Raw genomic sequence first — 8,576 nt, forward strand, 5'->3', positions numbered from 1 at the left:
TTAATAACACCGATTTGCTTTCTTTTAATTTCATCATACATTCAAAACCATTTTAAACTATTAAAATCACACTTTTCTCGATTCAATATCGAGCCCATTTCCATACCCTCGTAAGACGATTGCTTTTAAGCATCGCCATCAACCTCACATAGCTTACTCTTGGGATTTCTTACAATGAGCCGGTTCTCTTGCACTTACACTCATACTTTTGCATTATTTGTTGTTTGGGCCCGATTTAATTATTTCATGATTTTGAATCCCCATTTGACAAAATGTACCCCACTCCCCCGATGTGTAATAATTTTGTACTATTTTATTTCTTTATTTGTTTGACTGTTTAGTTAGATATTAACACAAGAATAAAATCAACCATTTCCAAAAAAATACAAAAATAATGACTCGATCCAACGTCGAGTATTTTCTCAAGCCATTTTTTTTTCTGATAAAAACTCAAAAAATATTAATTTATAGTTAAGACCTTTTCAATAAGATGGAAATGGAACGTGGTGTATACCGCGCACTCCTGAGACTAGGATTCGAGATGTATATCTCGCCAATCCTAGCTCTCGCCATTATCCAAGTTTATCCACTTTGCTTTCTTTCAAACATTCATTCAAATTTCTCTTGAACGTCCATCAATACTTGATCTAGGGTCAAGTCATTTTCTCAATCAAATCTAAGATACCTAAATCTTATTTAACACTTTTTCAATAAAGGTGGAAATGGAACATGATGTATACCATGCACTCCTGAGATTAAGATTCGAGACGTATGCCTCGTCAATCTTAACTCTCGCCATCGTCTAAAATTGTCAGTGCGGTTTCTTCAAACCCTGTCTCAACCAAATTCCAAAACACTTAATTCCTATCTTAACCTCTTTCGATAAAGATGGAAATGGAACATGGTGTATACCGTGCACTCCTGAGGCTAGGATTCGAGATGTATATCTCGCTCATCCAAGTTCTCGCCATCACTCAAAATACATCCAACCGATCAAACTCTTTTCTCGCCGCCGTGCGATTGATCAAAAACCTTCTTTCATAAACGAAAGGTATCTTGTCTTAAGTGATACAAAACAATGTTTCGGCCACGATTGTTGAGTAGAGATAAATGACGCTTTTCCGAATGTAGATTTATAAATCTGTTTGATGTGTGGTATGCGTCCACTCCTCATCTGTTTTGGGTAAAACAATGTTTTTCATCAATTAATATAGTATAGCTTTCGCTAAAATTGACCAACAAACAAACATTTTTCTACCCAGAACTACGTAAGCCTTGATTTCTCTCTGGAGATACGTAGGAGCAGGATTTTTAAATCTTGTCAGGCCCACTAATAAAAAACTTAGGTTTAGTCCTTCGTCAAAAATCCAAAAATATTTTCCTTTCTTTCATTCTTTATTTCCCACCTAATAATTCGAAAAGCCTAACATTTCAAACTAACATTAACGCAAACAACTAACCTAATGGTTCCCGTTGAGTACAACGGACGTGAGGGGTGTTAATACCTTCCTCTTGCGTAATCGACTCTCGAACCCTGATATTGGTTGCGATGACCATATCTTATCCTTTCTTTTGTTTTGGGTTTTATCGATATTTCCCCTTTCCTTTTTAGAAATAAATAAAGTTCGGTGGCGACTCTGTTCAGTCCATCATTGCGAGCATGCGATCGCGCTTCGCTTTGAAGTCGTATCCCCATTTTTTTCGAGGTGCGACATCACTCATGGCCTTCCCAAAATAAGTAGCTTGAGCAATGAGGAAATCAGATGGGAGACCTTGAATTCCACCTTTGGTAGTCATATGAGCACTAATAACAGCTTCATCTATATGCAACAAATCCGCAATCTCTTGGGAAGAAGGAACTCTCTCCAAGCCACTGAATGGCAACTGATCTAAGATAGGTATGCCCACAAGATAGGCATACTCCTCAAGCGTAGGCAAAAGCTGGAAATCCGGGAAAGTGAAGCAATGGTACAAGGGATCATAGAACTACACCAACACACTCATCAGACCTTCTCCCACCTGAGTAGAAAGAATAGACAGAAGCTTCCCATGGCGAGCTTTGAACTCCAAGGGATCTAATACATAGGATGTCAAACTCCTTAACTCTTTCAAGTCGGACTGTCTGAAACTGTACTTCTTCATATTCCTTCTTTGCTTATCCATGTCTGAAAATTTGCAAATAGACCTCTTAAGTTCCTTGAAAATTTTCTCATTGTTGATGATATGGATGTGTATGAATGCATGAATGCATGGATGCAACAATCACACTCAAGGATCAAGCAAATAACACCACACAAAGGTCACGGGATGGATCAAGCCATCCTTAATATCAATCATCCATTTTGGTGGATTATGGTTTACACCTTATCAACACCCAAGTTCCATTGATATTAAGGATATACGAGAACGGATCAACTGCGAATCAAGGGTTTGTTGCAAGTCACGAGCATGGAGTCTCGGTTAAGAACCACCCAAAGGGAGTGTACTATGGTTAAACCTAACAATCATGTTCTACAAGAGGTTCCCATAGTCATCATCCCATCTTTCAAATATTATCGGATAAACGACTACTCGTATTCCAAAAATATTCTCAAGAGAGACTCTTATGAGTGTAGTATCGTGTAACAATCGTATCAAATCTTACACTTGAACGACCTTCGCACTACGTCCTAAAATAGGCCAAGATGGGCTAGGTAATCTAAGGTCTTTGGCTTCTAAGGCATATATTGAAAAGAGTAATGCCTAACCACGACTACTCGTGTGACATTATTGATCCCAACAAAACCTCCACCAAGTTAATGGGCTTGCAAATCATCTTGCTAAGGAATAACTCCACATAAGTCAACAAGCCTATGCCATTCTCCTATCATAAGTGCACTCGAGTTCGGGTATAGAACTCATCTCACAAGAGACCACCAAGCACACAAGCAATTGATATATCAAGCAATTCATACATTACAAACAATACAGTCATCCCAAATTTGCACAAAAAATATGTCACAAATAAGATAACCATACAATACAACAAAGGTAAAAAGTAGGCAAAACCCACTAGGAAAATGAGTAATCCCCAGCAGAGTCGCCACTTTTCTGTAGCGGGGTATTCGTTACCTTTAGATTTATTGACTAAATCAAAAGTAAATCATACAATTCGAGTCGCCACCGCACTAATATTTATCCAAAGGAAAGGTTAGAAAGCGAACAAAAACCAATAAGTTTTATCAAATCAAAAACTAATAAAAATGTCAGAGATCTGGGTAAGGGGGTTGGTTATGAAATGGGAAGGTTTTAAGCACCCAAAACATCCTTAGTACTCTAAGGGAGCCCTTTTTACAAATGTTGTATGGTAGGTTGGTATTTGTGAAAAATATTTGTGCAAACATGATTGGGGAGATGAGAAAAGAATATACAAGTTATTTACATTTTTTGGTGTTTGAATGGATAAACCCATTGCCTACGTACCATCTTAAAAAGGTAGGATCAAAACCTCGTAGTTCGGGGTAAAAAAACTCAAAAGAAGTTGGTGAATTGATTGGTTAAAAGCCTTAAGGTCTTTTGTCATCAAAGGGGGGAAACTCAACCTAAACCACAAATCCACCATGTGAGGAGAGCTTCAACATACTAGTGAGGGATCCACCCTATAATAAGAATGGAAGACTTATAGTCCAATGACTAAGGCTAAGGTGAGGTTTACATCAACCACTATGATAACTCAAACCTAATAGCTAATGTTTATGAAAAGCTTTTGCAAAAGTGGCTATTGGAACCACAAAAACAATTTGGGTGAGTTGTATTTACAAATGAAAAGTATTCACAAAATAAAGTCAAAGTTGACTTAAGATTCAATTCAAAATAAGTGTTATGAAAAGAGTTTTGAAAAATGAAACGCATAGTGCCTAGGTTTCTAATTTTGAAAGCAATGTTAATGTGTGCACAAAATAAGTTTGGCTTGGGTTAGAGTGGAGAGAAGAAGAGAAGGGCTAGGTCCTAAACATGCAAAGATGAGATAAGAGAAATAAAACCACTAGGAGTTCCCTTCTTGAGATCATAAAGATGATCCAAGTTTCTCCTTTCCTTTGGGCTTAGCAAGCAATAAGCAATTAACTCAAGCAATCAAGCAAATATTCAATCAAGCTCCTAGGATCCTCCAATTTGGATTTGTCTCTCTTATCTTGGATGCTCATGACAATGGTCTTTCTAATAGCTCAAGTTTGGTATCCCTATCACAAGAACACACAAATCAAAAAGTTCCACAATGTAATAAAAAGAATGGACAAGAGTGGGTTTAGAATAGGGGTCCTTTCAATGTCATCTTCAAGATTTAAGCACTCTAAAGGCATGAGGCCTAGTTGCTCTTCAACATATTTAGCATTCTAAAGGCATGAGGCCTAGTTTCTCTTGAAACTCCATTTAGCATAGGTAAGGTCCTAAATCTAAGTCCTTTCTCCATTTGCATTGGGTTCACACAAACAAAAACAAAACAAGCACAAGGCAATAGTATATACACAATAATGTGCTCAAGTGAGCAAAAGGCAAATGGCATAAACATAAACATGAGCTCAAGTGAGCAAAGGGCAAAGACAAATGAATTAATGAGCAAGAAATTAAATTGCATTAAAGTAAATTGCAAGAATTAAATGCTTCAATTAAAAGTTAGTGATTAGTAGTTAATGTTAGTGTGCCATAAGGAAATTTAGCGCTATGTTAAGCAATCGTAAGTGGAATAATGTAGTAGTCACACCTATCTGAGGCCGGTCAATAAAACAATAGGCAACTAACACAAGTTAGAGATCATGACTAGTAAGCCAAGCTCCTACAACTTGCCATGCCAAAAGAAAGGAAGAATGACCTTGTATGGATTTAGGTTTTTTTGCTTGACCAAGAAGCAACCTATCTTTAATGCAAAGTAATTCACTTGATCCTTGATCAAGATGAATTTGATTTGGGTCAAAGAAGGTTAAGCCTCTCATATGTCAAGGCTAACCACCAATCATTAACTCATTGGTCAAAAAGAAAAAAAAGAAGAAGAAGAAGAAGATGAAAATGGAATGTACAAAATTAAAAGTCAAATAACATAACCAACACACATTGACCCAACATGAAGGGAATCAACATCAATCAATGGTAAACAGAAGTAGGATGAAGATTAGAAGTCAAGAAATAACAAAAATATTTTTGGTATTTTTTTTGGAATTAAAATAATACATGAAATGAAATGAACAAATAAAGGTCAAACTTCAAATCCAATTCAAATCAACTTGGAAAAGTCCAATTGGATCATCATAAGTCTAACATGGTCAAACAAGGTTTGACAAAAAATTTCATCATTTTTTGAAAACAGAAACTAATTTTAAACAATTAAAAATGAAGAAAAATGACACAATTGGACTAAAATCTAAAATAAATCTCAAATCAATTAAGAAATTGATGAGAATATTTTTCATAGATTCGTCATTATCCAAAGATGTTAAGAAAATATTTTTGGCATTTTTGAATATCAGAAAGTATTTTAAATGAATTAAAAATAACCAGAAAAGAAATAATTCACAAAAAATATTAAATGGAATCACAAAAATAATTAAAAATCATTTTTAGAAACTAGAATTCAAGAGAAAAATTCTGCAATTGGTCCCATATTTTTGTGATTCCAAATAAAGAAGTTATGAATTTTTAAAATAAAATGGAATAAAAGAAAATTAAAACAGAAACTAAAAATAGAAAAAATCCTGAAGCGTCAGATCCACTTCATTAATTCACGTGGCTGATCTGGTGGATGGGAAGCGCGCGCATTGTGATCCTTAGTCAACAGCGTGGCACATGGATTTAAATAAAGTCATAACAATGAGGCGCTAGGATTAGATCTGGGAACATGGATCCAAGGGCTGAGGCTAGGACACGTGGGGACGGTGGTGGAAACCACCGTCTTCTCCGGTGAGAATGCCAGTTCCGGCCACCTGTTGCAGGTTTTCAAACCTAAACCATAGCACGCGATCCATACATCATTCGAAAGCTAGGGTGATGTACATCACCCCTGTGACCTTAGTTTTTGCTCAAGACTCTCATAGAAGGAGAAATCTGAGATGGAAAAACAAGGTACTCAATCTAAACTTGTTCAATTCACAAAAATTAGATCACAAATCAATTGCCTCTCACATGAGGACTTCAAAGATGCCAACCAATACAAAAAATGTTCAATATCCAAAGAGATTCGAAGGAAAACAGTTGGAGTGAAAACCTTTAAAGTGCAGTTTGTGTGAGCTTGATCCAATCCAAATCTTCAGTGCAGCTTGATCATGAAGTAACAAGGAAGCAAGGCTAAGGAATTTGGAAGCCAAAGATCAACCAATGAAGTTGAATTTTAAGCTTGAAAAATGGAGAAAAAATTCAGAATTCCTTTAATAGAGGGTTGGGGAATCAGTTATGCAGAGCTTCAGGCGCCTTTAGGTTGAGATTTGAAGTGAGCAAAGCATCCTATTTATAGCCAAGGCTGATGCAATGCAATGAAGAATTCGTGTGTGCATGAGCTTGGGTCCTCCATGCATGGGCCTGTACAGGCGCATGTGAGGCCCAAACTCAATTGGTTTTGCATGTTGAACACAAATGAAAGTGAAATGGACGTTCAGATGGCAATGCATAAGCTTGTGCATGGGATTTTAACATGTTATGCATAATTGAACCCAAAACTTCACCTCTTCGAAAATGCCATTTGCAAAATTGAAACATAGGCATGTGAGTAATGGTTGGAAAGATCTTGACATAAGTAACAAATGTTATGTTGATCAAAAGTTCATTTGGTGTTGGGAAACTATTGAAAATTGGCCATGAAGTTCAAAGTACAAAACATGTATATGGAAATTTTGCCAAAATGGACCAACTTCAAGCCCTGTGTTTCAATTATTCAAGCCTTAAATGACAAAATCTTCAACATCAAAGTTGTAGATCGTTTCAAGAAGATAAATTTAGACTTAAATTTTGCATCATTTGGATTTTTTATGAGAATGTTATGAGCACTTGAAGTTGGACTTTTTCACATTTCAATGACTTTGGTCCAAAGTGACCTATAATGTTTTGTATTATCACATGTATTTATTTTAGGATTATGAAATTTTTTCCAACATAACAATTTAAGTAGACATCTTAAAATTTCCAATTCACTTTATATCACCTCAAAATCATAAAAAATGAAGGAGTTAGGTCCTTGGGAAGTTGACCCAAAATTAGGGTTTCAGTTAAAATGACCTATAATGTTTTGAAATGAATGATGACCTTCCAAGTTTCAAATGGATTTTTTATGAAAATGAAATTTATTCATATGGTTCTTAAGAACATTGTTTCTCTTGGGGTCATCTTCATTTGACAAACACATCAAAAGTTAGGTCTCAGTGGATTTCAAAATAGTCAGATGATTTGACTGATCAACTTCTCAAAGCCAAACTTCAAATCTTGATGAATGAATGATTGAGGACACTCACATAGGCTCATATATGCATAAAATGATAAATTAAAGAGCTTCCCTTGTTTGTATTTTATCCTAGGTTGAGGTTGCTTCATGAGCAAGGCACAGTCAATGCATAGTTGAATTAGGGTTTCCTTGGGAAACAATCCTCAAGTCCTTTGGTTTATCTTGATCAAATTGACAAATTGAGATACTTGGGATACATATATGATGATTGAGAGCTTTGGGTACCAATGTCATGCTTGCTTTCACTTTCATCTGGCCACTTCAATGGGTATAGGAGTCATCCTAGGAGCCTTGGATCACATGACTGCTTGAGCTTCAAAACAAACAAAGTTAGTGACATATTTTTGTGCTTTTGGTTAGTAAACAAAATAATAAAATCAATAATATACAATTAAAGCATGCTTGGTGGTCTCAAACCAACTCACACAAGTCCCAACCCAAGGGTAAGGAGCCAAGATGCTATGATCCTTGAGGCAAATGCAATGAGCAATGATATGATGCCATAAGGGATCTTAGGGTCAAAATTAGGGTCTTATAATTATCAGTCAGTGCAGTATGATTTTCCTGATGAAGAGATTTTGTACTTGAAAATGAAGGATTGTGATGAACCATTGCTTGAAGAAGGACCAAAACCTGGTTCCCGTTGGGGCATGGTATTTAATGGAGCTATTAATCAATATTGAAATGGCATTGGGGCAATGATCATTACTCCTCAAGGAACGCATCTACCATTTACAACTAGATTGACTTTCAAGTGTACAAACAACATGGCAGAATATGAAGCTTGCATCATGGGGCTTGAAGAGGCCATGAATCTCATAATCAAGTATTTAGATGTCTTTGGTGACTCAGCTTTGGTTGTGAATCAGATCAAAGGTGATTGAGAGACAAATTAACCCGGTTTAATACCATATAGAGATTATGCGAGGAGGATTTCAACTTTCTTTACAAAGGTTGAGTTTCATCATATCCCTCGAGATGAGAACCGGATGGCAGATGCTCTTGCAATGTTGGCATCAATGATTATAGTGAAGTATTGGAATTAAGTTCCCAATTTGTCTATGATGCGTCTTGATAGGCCAACTCATGTGTTTTCTGTTGAAGAGATCAAAGA

Source organism: Lathyrus oleraceus, chromosome 1 (genome assembly GCF_024323335.1).
Source record: "Lathyrus oleraceus cultivar Zhongwan6 chromosome 1, CAAS_Psat_ZW6_1.0, whole genome shotgun sequence".
Lineage (NCBI taxonomy): Eukaryota > Viridiplantae > Streptophyta > Magnoliopsida > Fabales > Fabaceae > Lathyrus > Lathyrus oleraceus.